General features: G+C 34.5%; 1 protein-coding gene across 4 annotated transcripts in view; it reads left to right on the top strand.

Annotated features, from left to right (window-relative positions):
- Positions 1-23,135, top strand: part of DPYD (dihydropyrimidine dehydrogenase) — an 833,094-nt gene that overhangs the window by 653,652 nt on the left and 156,307 nt on the right. The gene's annotated exons all lie outside the window — the stretch shown is intronic.

Raw genomic sequence — 23,135 nt, 5'->3', positions numbered from 1 at the left:
CACCTATCATAAATACTTTCATATAGTTTTTAATATATTTCTATATCTTATTTCTTATGTCAGTAAAGAACACTGCCATATAAGTGTGCTCACAAAAGAGATACAGAAATCTTAAAAACCAAATATTTAGAAATTGATGTAACTAGTTATAAAACCATAATTATATAAGAGAATGTTCTTTTATAACAAGAAGTCTTCACATCTGTCATCCGGTGTTTTAATGCCTATAGTACTTATTAGCTATTTCTGTTATTACCATTCTACAAGTAGCTGCCGTTCTTGAAACTGATTGATGTTTAGGAATAAAGTACATTTATTACATGTTGCCAACTGCAGAGGAGCAATCTTATAACCTACAGCATTTTTTGAGAAGTGATGATACCTTGTATTTCTGGAACTAATCTCTGCTAAAGCAAGTAAAAGGGTGAGAACATAATACTTTTTTCCCCGTGAAGACCTTTCCTTGCATTATATACCATTCAACTTACAAAATGATTATAGTGTTTGATTTGCCAAGAATGATAGTGGTGAAAGGTAACTTTATATGTATTAGAAATATGTGTACATACCCATCTGTACATGCCGGGTTGGGTATCATTTACCTATTTTGGTCTGGCTAGCCTATCTTGAACAGAGATGAGGGAAAGAGGAGGAGAGAAAATAAGAATTAAAATTCTTGTTGACTTTTAATGTGAGCAAAAATGAATGCTGTTAATATAATGGTTTTACTATTTCACGACTTCTTCCAAATTACTGTTTCATAGTCGTCCATCACTGTTCTTTGAAGTTCTTGCCTTCATTTTACCACCTTGGCTTTGTACACTGGCTTTGCCTCAGTCATGCCACCTGATCCTCATCTACTGACCTTAAGTCACTACCCTACCTTGATTGACTGCTTTGGTTCACTGGTCTTTCTATCACTCAGCTTCTGCCATCATCATTAAGAGATAATTGCAGAAATATTTAAAGATCTACCTAGCACATAGTAAGGTCATGAATGTTAACTTTCATCATTTCCGTCATCCTCATCATCAGAAACTTCATAATCCATGCTGCTATATTTCCATCAATTTCCAAAACTATTTTTCAGATGTGGTAACTACTATTTGTGTAACTCCTATACTATATCAAAGCATTTTCAGAATTTTATTTGATTCTTACAACAACCTTATGAGATAGGTGTTGTTAGCTTTGTTTTTAGATTGAGTAAAATCCAGTTCACAGTTGCTATTAAAAGAGGAAAGCAGAATTTATACCAAGGTTTTTTGACTCTTGAAGGCCCTACGTGGTTTTTTCAGTTGGACAGCATTTTAGCAGACACTTTCCAGTAGTCAACACTGTCTCAACCTTTTCAGATCTAGGCTATTGTACATAAATAAGACATTTACAGAATACCAGTTATACAGGACACTATGTTCGGCAAAGCTAAGTGTAAATAATGGGCTATATTCTATCTTCTTAAGTAGCTCAGATATTTTCCACCTAGATAACCTCAGGTGCTTGCCCAAAGTCAAATGTATTATCCTCTACAAACCTTACGAATCATTATAGTTAATGACATTAACCTCTGAGCCTTCCTGATACCTCCCACCCTCTTACTCTGCACATCTAATTAATGGCAAGTTTCTGATGAATCTAGCTCTGAATGTGCCTGAACCTTTTAACCTCTTTTCTTATCTCTGCAGTCTTGACTTCGTCCGAGACCTTATACTTGCCTAGGCCTAGTAGGTCCTTGCTGTGCCAGCAGATGTTCTGGGGCAAAAGTAGAATGAGATGTGGGTCACAAAGTTACCGCCGTATTATCTACCCAGAATTGTCCCCTTCTTGTCTTTCCTAATTTGTCCTTTACTTTTAGGCCTTGTTACACACCTGATTTTCCAGTTATTTCCCAATCTTTTTTCTTTTGCTCATACAGTTCTGTGATTCCTATCCCTGCCTTCTAAAATTCTACCAAACATTTAAAGAAGAACTAATTCCTATTCTCCTAAAACTGTTCCAAAAAATAGAAATGGAAGGGAAACTTCCAAACTCATTTTATGAGGCCAGCATCACGTTGATCCCAAAACCAGGCAAGGATCCCACCAAAAAAGAGAGCTATAGACCAATATCCTTGATGAACACAGATGCGAAAATACTCAATAAAATGCTGTTTATCCTTTAAGACTTAGCTCATCATCTTCTGTTAAAGGTGACCCAACCAAAAAGTAAATTGCACCTTCCTCTGAGCTGTGATGGTCACTTGCCTAGGTTTTATTGAAGCCATTAGCAGGTATTAAAATAAATTATATCACTACCTCTAAACATAGTAGCTGCTTTATAGTTAGCATTCAACAAATGCCTATTGATTTAATAGATGAAAATACTTGAATACTTTAAATGTAAAGATTAAATTCATTAATTCAGATTTTATTTTCCAATTGATTGTATAGAACTTCCCTTAAATTGAAAAGAAGCTAGAAAAATATTCATACTCATAATATATATAAACATATATATATATATATATGAAACTTCACTCTTAATAATAATCCTTAAATCTCAGGCCTCATTTATTAGAAGATAAAAGATCTCATTTATTTAATATAGGTGATATATGATAATTATCTAAATTATATTGTTTGAAGTAATTTGTATTCTAATAACAAAATATCAGATACAGAAATTTTACAATTCTATGAGTACATATTTTAATATTATCCAACCAATTACTTGAAAAAAATTCTGTGCCTCTTTTTTGTTTAGTACATTTAACAATTTTGCCACACTTCAGTTTCCTCTTTTGAAATGCCAAATAGCCCTATAATTAATTATCTCAGAGTTTTCCTTTTCGTTATAATATGTTAAAAGTATGTTCTTCATATGTCAAAGTGGCCTCAATCTCCTACTTTTTACCAGTTTTTGGCCTTGAGATTACCAAAGGGGTTGGTTGCTGTTATTGGATTGAATGTTTGTGTCCTCCCAAAATTTGTATATAGAGATCCCAACACCCAGCGGTATGTGTAGGTGGGGCCTTGGGTAAGTAATTAGGTCATGAAGGTAGAGCCATGGTGGATGGAAATAGTGATCTCATAAAAGAGACCCCCGAAAGAGCTTTGGATAATCAAGTAGACTGCTACTGGGTTTTCTTGAAAATGGAAACATTTACCAGAATTTTTGTCAGAAGGCCACAGGGACACCCTGGAGGGAATTTAGTCCCTATTAAACATTCTCATTTTAATTGTGAACATTCAACCTTTTTAGGAAAATAAAATCTTAAAATAGGCAAAAGTGAAAGAATGCATAATCAACTGTCATTTACAATCGGTCAATACTAATTTCATGTAGAAACATCACTAACACTTTTTATTTGGTGATTTTGTTTACAAAGGAAAGAAATTTTCACCCATATGGGCTGATCCTGCCTGGAAAATGAAGTGAGGCATTTCACAACTTCTCAACTTGACATAACTTCTAGAGTCCATGACAAAATAGTCTGCTATTCTATTTCTAAAAGACTGCAGCCTAGCACAGGGAGGAACTGTGGAGACTCTGGGGCTAACTGCTTGGGTTAAAATCCTGGTGCCACTACTTACCAGTTCCCCTTACACAAGTTACTCGGGCATCCTATACATCAGTTTTCTCATCTGGAAAAAAATGGCAGAAATAAGAGTACCTACCTCTCTCAGTTGTTTGGGGGATTTAATTCGTTAATATTTGTACAGCACTTAGAACAGAGCTGTGTGTGTAAGAAGTGCTGTGTAAGCACATGCACTCATTGTGCTTATGAAACTTGGACTTTATTCTTAGAAGCTTTTGTTTCCTAATGAGTTTGGGTTACATCAGGCTCTTCACATAAACGGAGACATAAGATAAAATGCATGTTTTCTTTGTAGAAATACCCCAACCAGTACATTTCATTTGCAGTTTGATACTCAGGTATGCCCTGACGCCTCACAGTTGGTTAAGATAATGGTGACATCTAAACGGAGCCATGGTAGGTGGTGTGGACGAGGAGCTTACCACAGCTACAGAGCTTTCACCAGGTGTGAAGCCTCAACCTCCCCGTAATACTTTCTGATCCAGCCTCCCTAAACCAAGTACTCTAGCATCACAACTTCTATTTTACCCTCTGTGTCTTGGTCTCTTGACAGAATCTTAGCAAATGGAATCCTTCCTTTTTGTCTGAGTGAGCTTTCTGAAGTAGAAAGTGTTGAAATAAATGGGTTATGACATGTATGGCGTTGAAATAAACGTTTATTTTAACACTTCATAAGTCATGAGCCATTTATTTTAACACTTTGCACTTGAAGTGTTTAAATAATAGGTTTTATACAGGGGTGTCATCTACTCTGTTTAATGTAAAAGTGAATATGTAAATATATCCATCTATCTAATCTAGATTTTAAACCCTTTGACTGCCAAAACAGCCAGGTTGCCATAGTTTCTGGAGTAACCCGAAATTAAATTTTCTACTCTTTCTTTTTCAGTTGATAGGTGATTTGACAAAACATAAGGTGAGTGGACATCACTCTATTAATAGAGAAATAGTTAAATACATCTTTTTCTCCCCAAAACCTGAAGAAATGTCAGCAAAGACTAGAGCTGACAGTGAAATAAATGCTTTCATAACTAGAACAACTTTCACTAGAAAGTAGCAGGATCTTTTCTTTACTTTTTAGGACTCATAACAGCTTGTTTACAAGGCTGTTTTTGAGCACTCTTACAAATCTATAACTTAGTACAGTGCCTGGAACTGTATTCGTATGAACAGAAATACATACTAACTTTTTGAAGCAAGGTAGTGTGAAAAGCAGCACTCATTGAGTGAACTCATCTAAAGTCTTCCAGTTACTAATACAAAGGCAAGATATTTTGCCATTTTTGACATTGAAAAGTAATAGCTTTGGGGATTTTTATGAGATTTAAATGAAATAAGTAAAAACCTTAATAGATCTCTGTGCACATGTTAGGCAGTTCAATAAAATATAGCTATTATATTTGCTATTATTTCTTAATAAGAAATGACAATTAATAAAAATAACTATAGGGGCGCCTGGGTGTCTCAGTGGGTTAAGCCACTGCCTTTGGCTCAGGTCATGATCTCAGGGTCCTGGTATCGAGCCCCACATTGGGCTCTCTGCTCAGCAGGGAGCCTGCTTCCCCCTCTCTCTGCCTACTTGTGATCTCCATCTGTCAAATAAATAAATAAAATCTTTAAAAAAATAAAAAAATAAAAATAACTCTAAATGCTATGTTGAAAAAGTATTAATATTCACAAGTTTGTTACTGTGTTTATATAATATTTTTAATATAATATTTTTAAATAATATAGACAAATGGATATTCTCATAAAAACAGGAAGAATCCAAGTGTTGTATAAAGAGTAATTTTTTTTAAATAAACTTTTTGTTTTGGAATGATTTTAGATTTATAAAAAAGTCAAAAGCATAGTACATAGAGTTTCCACATACCCCTCACCCAATTTCTCCTATTTTTAATTATGAGAAGTATTTTAATTTAAGAAGTTACAAAGTAGTATCATGTGGTAGGAAGTATTTATGCCAAAACCTTTAGTTTGAAGGCTAATGAAGACTGACAGGAAGTGGAGGGAACTAACGAGAGGGTAGGAGACCAAGAAGTACATAGAGGGAAGAAGCCAGAGGAAGGCACATTGACTAAAGGGCAGAGTTTAGAAAAACATTAGTTCACAGGAAGACTTGTCATTTCCTGTATATAAAGCAGCTCCCTCCTGGGTGTTGTATGTAAGTGATGAATCACCAAATTCTACTCCTGAAACTTACATTGTATTGTATATTAACTAACTGGAATTTAAATAAAAACTTGAAACTGGAAATAAAAATAAAGCATATCTCTGACAAACCTAAATCTGTTGAAAGAGTTAATTGAGACATGAGAGGGCAAATGTTAGCTTTTGCTTTCAGGTACTAGCAAATCTTTTAAGGAATAATTAAAATCCTGGTAGTAAGAATGCTCTAGAAAGAATACAAATACTGGCATTCATTTTCCATTTTCCATTTGACATTTTCCAATGTCTATAAATGCTATTGATTTCAAATTCCAAATTATTTCACTTCTGAACATGCCTTGTAGAATTATTACAATGCTGTTTGTGTGGACTTGTAATTATTGATTGCAACATTATACTCTCCATAAATGTGCCATTGTGAATAATTAAACTTGTTAGCATTTTGTTTGCCTACAGTCTTTAGAGTGCTAGCCCTTTTTGGCAATCACAAATATGTTTCTCTAGTTCAGTTTGTGCTAGATATGGGGCATATTTCATTTTTCCTGAAATTTTTTAATACCTTGCCATTTTTAAATTTCAAATTTCAAGAGCTGCCCTATAACAATTCCGCGTCTAGCACATAAGAACTCTGGGAGTCTTATGATTTGTATTCTGGAGTTTATAAATAAATTATCTTCTAGAATGTAAACAGGAGACCTTTTTTTAAAGCCACTTACTGCCTGTGAGCATGCCATTTCTCACACCTTCATTCTTATTGCCTAGGGTAAAACAAATATTAGTGTTAGAAAAAAGATATACATTGTGACTGCTGGCCCTATTTACACCCGTTGCAGATATACTTGAAAAGATTTGAAAGACTGGTATAGTCTAATATGATTTCTGTCAGCTTCTACACAATTACAAAGAGTCTCTGAGCTCTGTTGAGAAAACAGTATATAACAGTTCTGGCAAAGGTTACTAAAAAAATCTATCCCCTTGAGGCATGGAAACCATGTTCTAGTCATGCCTCTGTAACTGAATTTAGCACATCTGCGAAGCCCAGTGCTCAATTCTGAATGGCCCAATGCTATTTGGAATCATTATGCACAATTTAAGCATTTGGATGATGAAACACTTATGGCAACAATATAAATTGAATGAGCGTCTATGAATGAGGAAAAACATATGCATCACATTTCTGCTTAGATATGTGCATTACATACTGACTGTATATCCTTTTTCCACCAAGTTGGTCCTGATAATAGGCTGTCTCCTTTTCATGCATGCAGAAGTTAGCTAAATGCCATTTGGCAAGGAGTTGAGTCATCCGGGGTTGCACTCTTGCCAATTCAGCCTAAATATCCATGCCAATTGACAAAGTAACGACCTTGATTTGACAAGAGCTTGAAATTTCATCAGAAAAGATAAAAGATTGGAAAAGTAACAAATAGAGAGAGGATATTTCATTGCAAACCCATCACAGACTTGACGTAAACTATAAGCCAAATACTTTTTAAAGATTCAGCTGGGAAGATAAGTTTATGATTACAAGGTTTTAATAGGAATAACACCCTCGAGTGCTTGCTTTCTTGTTTTGGAGAGGTAAAGATATACTCAAATAGCAATTTGGGCATAAAGTGCAGAAACAGAAACTCCCATTATGTGTTAATAATATTTGTGATCAGTCGATGACATTTTTGAAATTTGGCTCTGGGGTCTTACTTAGTACAACAGTCAGCAAAGGGCCAAACTGCCTTTGTGGCTTCCTGGATCTGTGCCTTTCTACAGAGTGGTGCTTAATGTGCCTGCCTAATTCAGGAGTTGTGATTTAGATCTGTGGTCTAGCCATGATACCTGTCTTTATATTTGCATCATTTTTTTTTTATTACTCCATGTGTCCTATTCTTAACAATTAGTGATTTATCCCTGACTGTGTGTGTGTATGTGTGTGTGTGTGTGTGTGTGTGTGTGTGTACATCCTTGCATGTGATACATGTGGCTTCTTTTAAAGCATTGCTCTCTAGAAAATTTCATGGAAATTACAAACATTGGAAAGGCCAACACCACCATAAATGACTTTTATGAGGTATTGCAGATGATGATCTTTAGTCCTATTTCCCTTTAAAATACAAGATTCACTTTCTCACAGGTTTAGCTTATATCTGCAAATGGGAAAGTGGTCTCATATTTTATAATCTGAACCTTTGAATGATCTGATCATTCAGAGATTTCTTAGAAGTGGATCCAAATAGGAAATGCTCACTTTTGTCATGGACTTTTTTTTGCTACTTCTTACATGTATTTACATATTTTTAAATTTCTCGAATGAAGTATATTTTACATATAATACAATGCATAGGTATTAAGTGTTTGTCTAAAGTAGCTCTGAAAATTTTATACATCTGTAGTAACTACAATCTGAAACAGGATCTTGAATACGTGGGTGCACACATACGCATGCATTTGGCTTCATTTGTTCAACATAGTTGTTTGTTTTTGTTTTGTTTTGTTTTGTTTTGTTTTGTTTTGTTTTGTTTTAATCCATCTGTATTGTTGTAGGTACCAGTTAGTGAGTCTTTTATATTGCTGGTAGTTTTCATTAAATTAACTGACCAAAAGCTGTATTTCCACTCTCTATTGATGAACCTTTGGATGGTTTCTAGTTTGAGGCTGCTATAAAGTAAAGGTGCTGTGAACATTTTTGTGCATACAATTTTTTAGCCTTGTTTTCATCCTTCCTGAGTGAAAATCTAGGAATGAATTTGCTGAATCATAGGCTAGATGTATACTGAATTTTTAAAGAAATTTTCCAACAATTATCCACAGTGTTTTTATAATTTATGCTCTTATCGACAATGTATGAAAGTTCCACTTTCCCCACATCCTTGTCAGTGTTTGGTTTTATCAGTCTTCTTGATTTCTTTTAAAGATTATATTTATTTATTTGAAAGAGAGAGAAGGAGAGAGAGAGAAGGAGAGAGAGAACACAAATGTGTGTGGGAGAGGAGCAGAGGGAGAAGTAGACTCCCCACTGAGCAGGTTTTCCTACCTGGGCTCATCCCAAGACTGGTCACAAAAACCAATCCCTGGGATCATGACCTGAGCCAAAGGCAGATGCTCAACTTACAGAGCCTCCAGGTGCTCCAGTTTTCTTGATTTTTCTAATGGCTGTGGGATGGTGTGACTTTTCATGTATTCATTGCCCCTTTGTATCTTGCCTTTTTTGAAATTTCTGCTCAAGTTTTGCCCATTTGAATTGAGTTATTCATCTTGTAATTATTATTTTATAGGAGTTCTTTATACATTTTAGATATGAGTTCTTTCTCAAATAAATGTGTATAAATATAGTATTTTTCCTAGGCTTTGGCTTCTTTACTGATTTTTGATAAAGCCCAGTTTATCAATTTTTTAAAAATTTTAGTTAGTGCTTTTAATTTCCTTTCTAAGAAATCATTGCCTAACTCAAGTTTACAAAGATAGTGTCCTATTTTTTATTTCCTTAGGAACTTTATAGTTTGGGGTTTCACGTTTAGATTTTCAATCCAGCTTGAATCTTAAAAAGAAAATTTTTTTGTATGAAGTGACGTGGCAGTCAAGATTTTTTTTTCTTCTTACTAATATCTATCCTAGCACCATTTGTTAAAATGACTTTTCTTTCCCCCACTCAACTGACTTGGTAACTTGGTCAAAAATCAAATGACCTTTATATATGTGTGGACTATTTCTGAACTTCATCCTGTTCTATATTCTTTTTTTTTTTTTAAGATTTTATTTATTTATTTGACAGATCACAAGTAGGCAGAGAGGCAGGCAGAGAGAGGAAAGGAAGCAGGCTCCCTGCTGAGCAGAGAGCCTGATGCGGGGCTCGATCCCAGGACCCTGGGACCATGACCTGAGCCAAAAGCAGAGGCTTTAACCCACTGAGCCACCCAGGTGCCCCCTGTTCTATATTCTTAAACTATTGTCTCAATACTGTAGATTTATAGTAAGTCCTGATGTGTAAAAGTGTCCTTGAATTCTGGTTTTTTTTTCATGATTGTTTTGGTTTATTCTAGGATGTTTGTATTTCCATATAAATTTTATAGTCAGCTTAGTTTCTTCATATAAAGCTTACTGGAAATGTGATTTGGGTTTTGTTGACTCTGTAGATAAATTTGGAGAAATTTTACATCTTAACAGCATTGAACCTTCCAGCCTATGAATGTATCTCTTCTTTATCTTAAACATCTTTGATTTTTTTCAGAAATATTTTATAGTTTTTGGTGCAGAGATGTTACATATCTTTCACAGCTTTATTCTTATTTGTTACTTTTTTGTGCCATTGTAAAGTTAAATTTTAATTTTCTGACTGCTCATGCTAGTGTACAGAAAAAGATAAGAGTACATAGTACATAGGGAGTATGTAAAGTATACAGAGAAAGATAATGTTCAACCAACAAGCATGATATTAGCTCTACACTTTTGGTTAGATACCCTTTGTCAGAGATTGATCTCTTTTATTCATGTTTGCTGAGAGTATTCATTATGGATAGATTTTGAATTTTCTTAAGTGCACTTTCTGCAGTCTTTTGAAATGCTAACATGTTTCTTCGCATTTTTTTCTTTTATTTAATGTTAATATGGCAAATTACATTAATTGATTTCCAAATGTTAAGCCATCCTCCCATTCCTGGGATAAGCTCCGTTGATCACAATGCTTTGCTCCTTTTATATATTGCTATACTCATTTTTCTTAAATTTTATTAAAGATATTTGGTTCTATGTTAGTGAAGGATATTGGCCAATAATGTTATTTTCTTTTAGTATATTTGTCAGGGTTTGGTATCAGGATCATGCTAGCCTCATAAAATGAGTTGGGATCTGTTTCTTCTATCTTCCGCAAGTATATAGACTAGTATTATTTCTTCTTTGAATTTGATAGAATATACCAGTGAAGCCATCTAGGCCTGCAGTTTGCTTGATAAAAATGCCTTTTTATTATGAATTCAATTTCTGTAAGAGTTATGGGGCTATTTTTTATTTTGATTTTCTGGGTTTTGTTGTCAGTTTGGTTTTGCATGGAATTTGTCCATTTCATTTCAGTTACTGGATTTATTTCATAAAGTTGTTCTTGTTGTTCTCATTATATTTTTATTGTTTTTAGAATCTGTATTAAGCACTTGGTATGTTCTTGTCAATGTGTTACCTGCTTTATACAGATGATTGATTTTACCTGGTTTTATTTAGGTCCATTAAAAGTGCTTTCTTACTCCATAGTTACCCACATAGAGACTGATTTCTAACCACTCATTTGCCTGAGGAGTGTCCTAATTTACCATTCAAAGCCCCTAAATATCAAGGGTCCTGGGGGCCTCACTGATATGCACAGCTTGAGAAGGAATGAGCAGCTGTATGACATGCTAGGAGAGGTTTCCAGACTGAGGCATATCCTCATGATGTAGGGGCACAGGAGAGCTCCTTTAGGGAATACTTTGGGAGATCCTTTCTGAAGTAATGTAGTATTAAAATCTTTTCCCTTGGGGCGCCTGGGTGGCTCAGTGGGTTAAGCCGCTGCCTTCGGCTCAGGTCATGATCTCGGGGTCCTGGGATCGAGTCCCGCATCGGGCTCTCTGCTCAGCAGGGTGCCTGCTTCCTCCTCTCTCTCTGCCTGCCTCTCTGCCTACTTGTGATCTCTCTCTGTCAAATAAATAAAATCTTTAAAAAAAAAAAAAAGTCTTTTCCCTTTCCTTAGTGCTTGATCATGCAGTCTATTTTATACATGCTACAGATTCCTACAATATCTGTGATGTTTATTAAAAGTATAAATGCATCTATGATAATACAAATTACAGGACTGGCAGCACTTGTTGAATGTAAAATGGAGTAGAACTTGTATTCTTTTTCATTACATGAGTCCTCTATACCGTGAAAAAGAAATCTTACTATTTTAGTCCTAACCCTTGTCTCCTCTGACAGATAAAAATCCTATTACTTTTTTAATCAAACTAGAAAGGTCCTTATAATCTATAGGAAGGCTATAGCCAGGGACATGTACATAGAGCTTATATTCTTCTTAGTTTTCCCTAATAATTTTTTTTATTAACAATAAAATAAATCTAGACTTACTTCATACTATATCTTTTATTCAAGACACTGTTGAAATTCAACCCCCCCCTTTTTTTTTCTTATGCCATATCAGTATTTTAAAAAGCCTTTTTAAAAGAAAGTATCGTGGTTATAGCTAGGGGGTCAGGGAAGGGCTGTTCCCTCTGTTCACCAGGCAACCCTTCTCCCTATCTAAATGCTTTGTATACCATTTCCCAAACTGCAAGGCCACTTCAGTTTTGCTATTAATGTGTTTCATGAACCTGATTTGTTCAGGAGTATATCTGCAACTTTGCTCACCTTGTCCCCAACTCCTGCCAGGTTTGAAATAGCCTAGTTCTCAACCCCAGACCCACCCAGACCATCTTTCAGGAGCCCAGTTGGAGTCCTGCATGTGCCATAAAGCCTTCCTGGACCTCTTTAGTTAGTCTTTCACTCATCCTGTCCTATGACTCTTCTGCCGCCCCACAATCAGGCCGAGGATATCCATCAATCATGTTTTTATCTCCTCTGCTCAGCCTCATAAGCTCACTGAGAGGAGGCACTTCTCTTGCTGCTTTTTTGCAACTGGTTATGATAAATAATTTTGACTGAAAGTGATTTCTCATTTTTTGTCCTATTGAAATTTACGAAGAAATTTTATTGTTGAGTAATTAAGGGAGCAATTACTAATCAGTAGAGCAAATATGAATGGGCAGAGCCCCTCCTTTGCAAAGTGCCCAGGCAGTCCATAGAAAGCATTGGTTCTCAGGGTTCAGATGGGGTCCAGCTGGAGATGTCTTTGTCCACATTACTACCTTTGAAGAGAACAAAACCTTATTGCCTGCTGTACAGCCTGGGTTTCAGCAGACTCTGAGGAATGCAGCCTGATCACAGGGCACAGAGATTTACACATGTAATTCATTGTCAAGCGAAAAGAGAATGTATTCCCAAGAATGAAAGCAAAGGTTTTACAGTAAGGCAAGTGCTACCATGGACACCCTGGCCAGGGAACCACCCACAGAGTGAAAAGAGTACAGAATTTCAGAGAGAAAAGAATTCATGGATTTCCAAAGAAAGAAATAATATGATCCTAGTGGATGCAGAAACTTTTTTTTTTTTTAATGTCTTCGGAAAAATGCTCACTTCGGAATGATTCTGGATTCTCCATGGATAAAATGTAGTTCTGGTCATCAGCGTTAGCATCTTCATTATAATATTTCTCTTCCTTTTCCTCCCCACCAGATAACCATTTTGAGTAGACATTGACCGGGGAGATTTTTATCTGGTCTGATAACATTTGCCCTGCACATCCCATAGGCAGAATTCCATGAGAAATGTTTATGTTCACCAAATCTATCATGGTTCTGAATTTCTTGGCTAAGGAAATATGTGTATTTCTAAGAGTAGTCCATATATTTGTATTTGTAGGTAAACTCATTATATTTATATGCTAAAAGCACAGCCAGAAGTACTTATTTGGGAAGGACTGAGGCATATGGTAATTTGGAAATAAAGAAAAGCCCTCAAATTCAAATGTAGCATTGAATTTTACTGTCCTATTACATCCTGATTGTTTTATTGTTGTAATACATTATTTTACCACACACCCCTGCCTCATACAATTTAGCCTCTTGGAGCCTGAATTTCCTCATCTGTACAATGGGGATAATGCCTCTGTGGCTTACTGTGAGGATATACATAATGTATGAATAATATAGCAACTAGTACTCATTAGACTCTCAGATTATTTCGTTTTAGCCATAAAATGATATCACCATTGGCTTTGAATTCTAATTCCCTTTTATCATATGAAAGGCAACAGCTTAAAAATTATGAAAGCCTCAAAGAGTTTTGTCACTGGCAACTCAGAAACATTGTCTGCCCCCTCTTAGTGGAATAGAGAGCTGAATTGCAAGGAAGAACTCTGGCCCATTTTAAATGTTAAATACCAGCTGAGATCTAAAAAACCATTTGCAGTTTTTCATGATATGTCAGCTTTGAAAATTTGCACCATTTTGTAAGCAAAAACATACTTAAACATTTTAAAATGAAAGTAAGAAAAATTCCCTGCTTGTTTTCTCCCGTGTGGAGGTTACTGAACAAATAATATGATGAGTGTATTTTACTCATAGATTCATATGATTTTAATTTACACACACCCATTACACGAATCAATTTACAGAACTCTCCATTCTTATTTCCGAAGAGAGTGCATATGTTGCAGCATCTACTGTGAAAACTAAACCAAGTTGGAAATACCAATAATGTACTTATTTCATTAACGTTTTTTCTTCTGGCTGTGTGTCTCTTCTTTGTGTAAACATGTCTGCACACTGGATTTGTTTCTAAATCTGAATGTCCTCACTGGCCATATTGAAGAATGTGCTTACTGTACTGTTTCATTAAACTGCTGTGTTATCGGGTAATTGTTTAAACATAATGCCATAGGACTATCAAAAGGAAAGGTGAACTAATGGCATTTGCAAATGTCAGGGATTATCTTAACACTTTTATTATAGTTTATAAAAAAGTAGGTTCAGGGCATTTCATGGCAATTATTTCTACAGAAATTGGTTATTTAAATAAATTGCTAATTATCTGAAGATGACAGTATTGAAAATGCTACTAATGAGTTGTTTAGTAAGTGTAGCTTGTGGTGGCCACCTACAGGTTGAAAATAGAAAGAACATATAGACTAATTATGCCTAGCTATCACATTTGAATGCCATATATTTTTCCCTCGAGTATCAGATTTAAAGACATTTATCTCTTCATGCCATTCTTTTAGTCAGTTTCTGAGTTCTTCATAGGTTATGGTTTTAGTCTAAATCAATTTCACTTTGCTTTCATAATTATCTTTGTGCTGTAATTCATGCATATAATATAATCATCCAAACTGAGATACTTTTAGACTGAAAGAAGATGCTACTTATAATTACATCAGGTAATTACAAATAAATACAGGTATAATAAACTGGGACTCTAATTCCTAGCCAACCTTTAATATAATGCTAATATTTTTGGTTTTCTCATACTTGGACAATATATCTTTATGAGCTACAAAATCAGTGACTACTCTTTCTGTAACTTAATTCAGATCCAAACATTTAAAATAAGGAAGAAGGGATGCCTGTGTGGCTCAGTTGGTTAAGCATCTGCCTGGGGCTCAGATCATGATCCCAGGGTCTTGGGATTGAGCCCTGCATCCGGCTCCCGGCTCAGTGGGAAGCCTGCTTCTCCCTCTCCCTCTGTCCTCCCCACTGCTTGTGCTCTCTCTCTCTGTCTCAAATAAATAAGTAAAATCTTTAATAAAATAAAATAATATAAAGAATAAGTATAACATTATGGCTAAGAGCATGATATTGGCAATCAGGTTGACCTCCATTCAAATACTGAACCCACGCTTTCTACTGAGTGATCTCTTGAGGGTGAGATATTTATTTCTGCTGAGTCTTGTTTATGCATCTATAAAAATGGAGACCAAAAAAATCTATGGTAATGTCATTGACACAATGTATACAAAAAACACTTAAGAAAATCCCTGGCAATTAAAAAGCACTCAAAAGAAGAGTCTCTATATTGAGTGTGATTGTATTTAATGTTAAAATTTTATTTTAACTTGTATCTGGTTCTTTCTAAGTTAGCTTCATCACAGGTATCTATTAGAAAGCACAGAGCATGTAAAATTTCTCCTAAACTACCATGGGAAAGTTCATAGTGTCCTTGAATTTTGAATTCGAAGATATCGTCTAATCTAATATTTGCTATAGTAGAGAGGTCATTTTATTGTATTCTACCTGCCAAGTATCCATCTAGGTTCAAGGAATAAGGATGTCCCAGTGTAACTACTTGTGCTGCTGGATTTGCAAAAAATTGATGAAATCATGGTAATAATAAAACTATTTGGGGCTCCTGGGTGGCTCAGTCATTAAATGTCTACCTTCAGCTCAGATCATGATCCCAGGATCCTGGGATTGAGCCCCACCTGGGGCTCCCTGCTCAGTGGGAAGCCTGCTTCTCCCTCTCCCACTCCCCCTGCTTGTGTCTCCTCTCTCACTGTGTCTCTCTCTCTGTCAAATAAATAGATAAAATTTAAAAAAAATTAATGTGTGCTTAACCATTAGTTCTAGTTATCTTTTAAGAAAAGCATAGATGAAACCTTTTCTCTATGGTTACCTTCAATATTTGAAGACAACTATTGGGATTCCTTACAGCCATTTCATACACTATGGTGTGTGTGTGTTTGTGTGTGTATGTGTAGGGAGGGAGAGATCATTATGTTCAGGATATATTCTGAATTTGTTAATATTTTGCTTAAAATGTTGGATAAAGGACTAAGTGTACTCTCTTAAATATGCAAAATATACAATCCTTGCACATCCTCTCTATAAAAGTTGCACAACAGAAAATCTGATAGTGCGTATTTCTCTATTGTAACTTTTTGGAGCATTGTAAAAACTAGTCACTTTTTATTGCAGAAGTAAATTATAAACACTTTTTATCTAAAGGAATCAAGTATGGAAGTTTAGATATCAACCTGAGACTTCTTCAGCACCATCCCCAGAGTTAACTGTTAATAGTTTAAAACTCAACATTCTATGCATTTACATGCCATGTACTAAATGTAATCATACTTTTTTTAACCCAAAATGGAACCACATCATATATATTATTTTGCTACTTGTTATTAACATTTCAGCATTTGTACTAGAGAAACTTCCATGTTAGTTTTCCTTTTTTCTATTTATTTGTTTTTTTAAAAAAAGATTTAATTTATGAGAGAGAATGGGAGAAGATAGGCATAGGGAGAGAATCAGGTAGACTTCCCTCTCAGTGTAGAGCTTGATGCATGTGTGAGAGAGTGCTTTGATCCCACGATCCCATGAGATCATGACCTGAACTGAAACCAAGAGTTGGACAATAAACCGACTGAGCAATCCAGGTGCCCTATCCATGTTAGTTTTAAAAATGTTCTAGGATATTGGATGCCTGGGTGGCTCAGTCAGTTAAGCATCTACCTTCTGCTCCGGTCATGATCCCAGGGTCCTGGGATCGAGAGCAGGTTCCTCTGCTTTTCCCTCTACCTCGGCCCCTCCCCCTTGCTTGTGCTTTGAAAGAAATAAAATCTTTTGTAAAAATTTCTAGGATATTGTATGTAGATGAACTATATTTAATAGCATAAACTATTGGTGATCATTTATGTTGTTTTCACTATTTTGCTATGAAAAGAAATACTTCAAGGAAGATCTTTGTACATGTAACTTTGTGTCTATGTACTAATGGAATGGATTCCTCAAACTGGAGTTTCTGGATGAAAAGACATATACATTTAGATATTGCCATTGCCTTATAAATCTAATAAAGATACGTTTACACAAGTACATGCATTTATAATCATAGACTCAAAGTATTTTTTTACAAATTAAATGACATATGAATTACAAGCAAATCTCCAAATTTGAGATCTAAGAGGTTAATTAAATACCCCTTAAGTATTAAGTGTTTATCCCCACATGTTTGTAGCTGAATGTTTATTTTTCTGCTTAGTTTACTCTAGCTTTGACAGTAATATTAGCCTATGTATACTAGAAACCAGGCAGTATGCCAAATGTTTTCGGTGAATTCTATCATTTAATTCTCCTCAGTTTGCTCTGATATTGTTATTAATGACCCTGTTTCACAGATAGGGAAGACGGATGCTTTAGGAAGTTAAGGAGTTTGCTCAAAGTCATACTTACATGAAGTAAGCAAGCTGAGACTTACACCTCATTGGTTGGACATTAGAACCTATGCTCTTAGCACTAGGCCATTGGCCATACTGATACTGGTTTTCTTGGGCAAAGACAATATGAAGGTGATCTTCTTCATAAATGCTGCACTGTCATTTCTCAGTAACAGCTGAAGAGTACAGCCTTTCATGTCATAGAGACTTGGTGTTTGATTTCAGTCTATCCCTTTTAAACTGTGTGACATCAAACAGTTTATTTATTCAGTTTGAGCTTCCCTTTCTTCATATACGAAATAGAGATGACAGCATCTACCTTCACAGCATCGTGAGGGTTACATTGCACAATCTGTTTGAGTCCTCAACCTCAGGTCTGGCGCGTGGAAGTTACCCCGTGAACGGGTGCTCCTAATCCTTCCACTACCAGCAGCTGATACTTTCAGAAAGGAAAATGGCCCCTTCTTTGATGAATTGTCTTAATTCTTTTGTTTTAAGATAAAATGCTTGGCACATGCTAGGTACCAAGCGACTGAATGTGAATTGACTATTAACATACTGAATATGTTATGAAGAAAATAAATATAGCCACAAAGATATAAAGACTTAGGAAAAAATTCTTGAAATAGTCAACTGAAATTAAAACATTTTCCCAAGGTAATTTTCATTTTTTCCAATAAAAGTAAAATAACAACAACATAAAACAATTGATTTTCTTTCCCCCATTTCTCCTCTTTAAATTTCATATCTCTACATATAACCCTGGATCCTTTTAGTACTTCAATTTCTGGTTGAATTATGCTAATTTTCTCAGAGGGCTTTAATCCATGTGTAAAGCTGTATTTTTAACTAGCTATGTTTCACATATTTATTAGTATATTAGGTTCATTAACATATTAAGCTTGTTTTAGTAAAGCATAAATTTTTTGGTGCTTGACTTAGGTGTATTTTAGTATTTTATAAAATCAGTTTCTCAACTCCTAAATCCTTGAAATTCTTGATTTGTTAATATTTTCTTTCTTCTCGATGATGTTAAAATTATTAACAATTAGGTAGGCAAAGTTCAATTTCTAATGAATTTATTATCTACTTAATTCCTTATATTTTAATTAATGTAAGCAAATTAAAAGTACATTTTCTTTTTGTATACACAGTGAGCATGAGTGAGTATTATAACCCACTTTCTGTTTTATTGCCAGCTAGGGCTATTATCAGGGAGTTTATTGTGGACTTAGCTCTAACAATTAATTGTGCAACAGTAGCTGTCCTAGGAGTCAAATGATTAGGGAAAAAACAAACAGAATTAAACTCAATTATTCAAAATTCCAGTTATCCAAAATTAGCATATGTTCCACACTGTCTTGCCCATTAAAAATTCCTTTCTCTTCAAGGATTTAGTCTTGCAGAGTAAAGCTCTACCTCCTTTTCACCAATAAACTTGAGTTCTGAAGCTGTCATTAAAATCCTGTATATTGGTTTAGTGCTTGGACCTTTGGATTCTTAAAAAAAAAAAAGAATTTTTTTAAAATATATTGATTTTTGCCTCTGAGACTTTTGCCTTTGGAATCAGTGAAAGTAATCTTACCAACAACGTTATGACACTGCTGAATGAGAGCTGTTAGGAGAGGGGAAAGGACTGTGGATGTGTGGTCCTTGTAAGGTTTCAGGGGATATCGAGTTCTACCATCAGAGGCATCATGCTTTTTTTTCTCTATTAAAAAAAAATGGTTTAATAGCATTACTAAATATACAGCAGAACCACAACAGGCACTGTCAAAGTAAACTGAATAAATGCTCCCCCTGAAATCAATTGTCCTTGTGGATAGTGCAGATCAGAATAGCAAACACCTGTATAGTTTTTATCCTATGCTAGCCCTTTATATATATTAAATCACTTAATCCTCAAAAAAAAAAAAACAAAACCCTGTGAAGTTGTGATTGTAATTTTATTATTTTAATGTTGAAAAAAATGGAGGTACATGAAATGAAGAAGTTTTCACAAAGTCACACAGCTTGCTGGTGGTGGAGCTAGAATTTTAGCCTAAGCTGTTGGCCCTGTTGTGTCTCTGATGCTGTCCAATTGCTTTCTTTCTAAAATTCATATTAATAGTATTTATAAAATGTATATGTTTAAATGACTATGAATTTTTTCTAATGGAACATCTATACAGAATAAATAATTGGATTCATATTATTTGCCTTAAAACCACTTTCTAAAATTACAGGGATTAGTATTTTGGGTATCTGCATTGGTGACAAGGTGGGACACAAATTGATTAAATGGGATCGCTCTTGAAAGATTTTCAGCTTTAGTACAATTTTTTTTTAAAGGTATAGGTGCTTAATAGACATTTCTCAGATAGACAGATGGACAGATGAGTGGACAAATGAGGCCTGCATAAGGAAACTGATTAAGTCATAATACCTTAATATTTACATATCAGTACATAACACTATTGTTAATGGTAGCATTTAAAAATTGTTGAAGTGATATTGGCAAGTGATGCTATCATCTTCTTAGGAAAAAACCTCATCCAAATCAGATTGATTAAATTTTAATTAAAAAATCTCTGACTTATAAAATTTTTTCTTCTAGAATAGGAATGAATCCAAAAATGTTCTGTGAAGTTTCTTCAGAGAAGATCTATGACTTCAGCATATTAATTGGCATTTTAAGTTTTGACCCTAAGGAAGGCCTAGACTGATTAGATGTCAAAAGTTACATTTCAGTCTAGTCTACCAGCTTTTCTAGTAGGCTGCTTTCGAACCAGTCAGACTCTTGGTAGCAGTGTTGGGGCTGCACTTCATTTTTTGTTTGTTTGGTTGTTTGGTTGGTTGTTCAAACCTTCAGCTTGTTTTGAAATTGGGGAATTCAGAATGGCTTGACCTTGATTGGAGCATTCCACACAGCTGGAACAGAATGGCTTGATATAACTGAATTTCCCATTAGGCATCAGGCTCATCTGGCCATCCCATGTGGATGAGGGCTTAATTTAAATTGCATGTTGCCTATGAGTTCACTTACGCTTATAGGATTTCAACTTCTTGATTTTTGAACCTTGTCATTTTCTTATAGATGGAGTCCATATTCAATGCCTTAAGCCTCTCAAACTGGCTTCTTCCTCCCTGGTCTTTGGTCTAAAATTGTTAATTACTACACAAGAGACAAAATCGTAAAAAGTCCTTATCTGATACCTGCTGTGATCCTGGAAATATTTATGTGTTTTAATTGACACGTGTACAACTCTGTATAGTATAGATATATGTGTTTTACTTATACTGAAACTTTTATTTTTATCTTGAACCTATTATTTCTTCATCCCTGTAATTTTAAAACTAAAAAGAAATTTCTATATAACAATTTAGAAAGATCCTTTTATATACTTTCAAAAGATTTCCTTCTAGAAACCTTTCATGGTAGATAAAAGTCATTTTTAAAACCTATTCCCCATAAAAATGCTCTCCGAGAACAGATAGATTATATTTCATATTAAACCAGTTGAGTCACAAAGAAAACTAATCAAATGGAATTCATAATGGAAATAAAAACTGAATTTACTATAACCCAGTAACAGAAGGATCCATTTCTTCATTTTTGGATCACATTTCCTGAGAGAACATAATTACTCTTAATTTTTAAGAAGATACCTTTATTAGTTTGAAAGGTTTTCATGTTCATTAAGTAGATTAGAAAGTTTTAGGAAAGAAAGAAAAACATGAAATAGAAAATGTCTTATTGACCTAATTGAACATTTTCAAATGCCACTGAGGATTTGCTGGTGTTTTTTAACACCTGTGTAATAATGTTGCCCTTTAAATGTAACTGGTTAAATTTTCAAAGCTGTGTTCTGGGATTTTGCCATTTGATGTCCATTAATATCAATTGGAATATGTGACCAAATCCCTGTGTACCACTTTGAAATTTTATTCCTTAGTATTAATGATAGTCTTCTAACAGTGCAGTTAGAAATAAATTATTTATCTGCTTAGCTCAAATTTCCTTAACTCTCTAGGGTGAACTAAATAAGAAAAAAAAAAAAAAAAAAAAAGGAATCCCAGTGTTACTACTTCAAAGTAACATGTATATAAAGAAGCCATCAGCTTAGTATGTATTGAACATATCTGTTATATTATGCAAATAGATATATGTCAATCCAAAAGATTTATTTAAATTACAGATGTCCTTTAAAATGCTTTTCTTTAACTTTTATTCTTACTCAGATTTCTTTTTAGTACAGCTAAAGATTTGTACATTTAAATGTGTATGTGGGTGTTGGTGTAGGTGTTGGTGTACATTCTTGTTATGCATTCTTCTGTCTTTTACCTTCTCTACCTTATCAGACAGATGAAGAAGTCACAGATAAACACTTTGAAGTAGAAATAGGATCTTGATATTCAGTTTCTAATTCACCCTAACTTACTGCCTTGTATTTCAGTGTCCATTATGGAATTCTGAAGTGTCAGCCTTGAACATTCTTGACTAAGAAACATTAATATCTAGAGGAGGATTTTAAGGTGTGGGAGCAATAGGAACAGATATTTCCAACAAACATTTTTGGTGTTAAATGCAAAGCATGAGTTACACATAAATTTAATATCATCAGAAATGGATATGAACAAGATAAAAAGAAATCCACTAATTTTTAAGGAAAATTCTTTGTGCTTCCTGAGGGTGAGTCCTCCCATAAATACATATTGGTCTTGAAGATGCTTGTGGTGGTAGAGGTAATGATTAAAGTACTCACCACATGAGGCTGATTTTACCAGTTGTTTATTTGTGTTTTTGAGGCAATGTCAACTAGAACTATTTTTAGTTCAGAAAATACCTTTAAAGAACAATGACTTATGAATCTGCACCAGAAATACCAAATTATAGTCCAGTGTGATAAAAGCATTAATTTACTTTGGATATGTTAACCTTGAGAGTTGAAAGCATCTTTAATACAATATAATCATTTAAAAAATGACCGTCAAATGTTCTGTCCATCTACGAAGTTTTCATTATGATTAGGGAATAATATATTTGTAATGCCTGGTTGAGTGAAGTATAAAAATTAAGCACATACTCTTTAATTACTGAATTCGAGTAAATTGTCCTTACTTTGGTGGAAACCTAATGTATGAAAAATTCGATTAGGCTCACTATATTTCATCAAATTGCAAGTAATGCATGTAAAAAGCAATATGGAATCTGTAAGTTCATCAGCACCTTGCTTGTTTTCACAGTATCTCTATTCACACCAGCTGCTTTATACTTAGTGGAAACATAACAGAGCTGTATGTCTATTTATGCACTGTATGTGATTGTTTTTCTTTTTCAAAATCTGCTGTTCCTTGTTCTTTTTAAAACAGATGCTTGAGCGTTCCATATAATCTTTTACACATTACTGTATATCAAATTGTATTATGTATGTATTTTATGCAGGAGTTCTGAAGTTGCTATATCCACTTGCATAACACGTTTGCTTGCAATAATAGCATCAAAATTCTTTAAATACACATCCATTTACAAATTAACATACTTTAAAACATGGCAATGTATATGTATCACACATACACACATGCATATCTTAAGTAACAATAAAGAAAATTGACTTTTGTCTAGTATAGCACACCATTGCA

This window comes from Mustela nigripes, chromosome 14, assembly GCF_022355385.1.
Source record: "Mustela nigripes isolate SB6536 chromosome 14, MUSNIG.SB6536, whole genome shotgun sequence".
NCBI classification, from domain to species: domain Eukaryota; kingdom Metazoa; phylum Chordata; class Mammalia; order Carnivora; family Mustelidae; genus Mustela; species Mustela nigripes.
The sequence above is the reverse complement of the archived record's forward strand: the minus strand, read 5'-3'. Positions and strand labels throughout refer to the sequence as shown.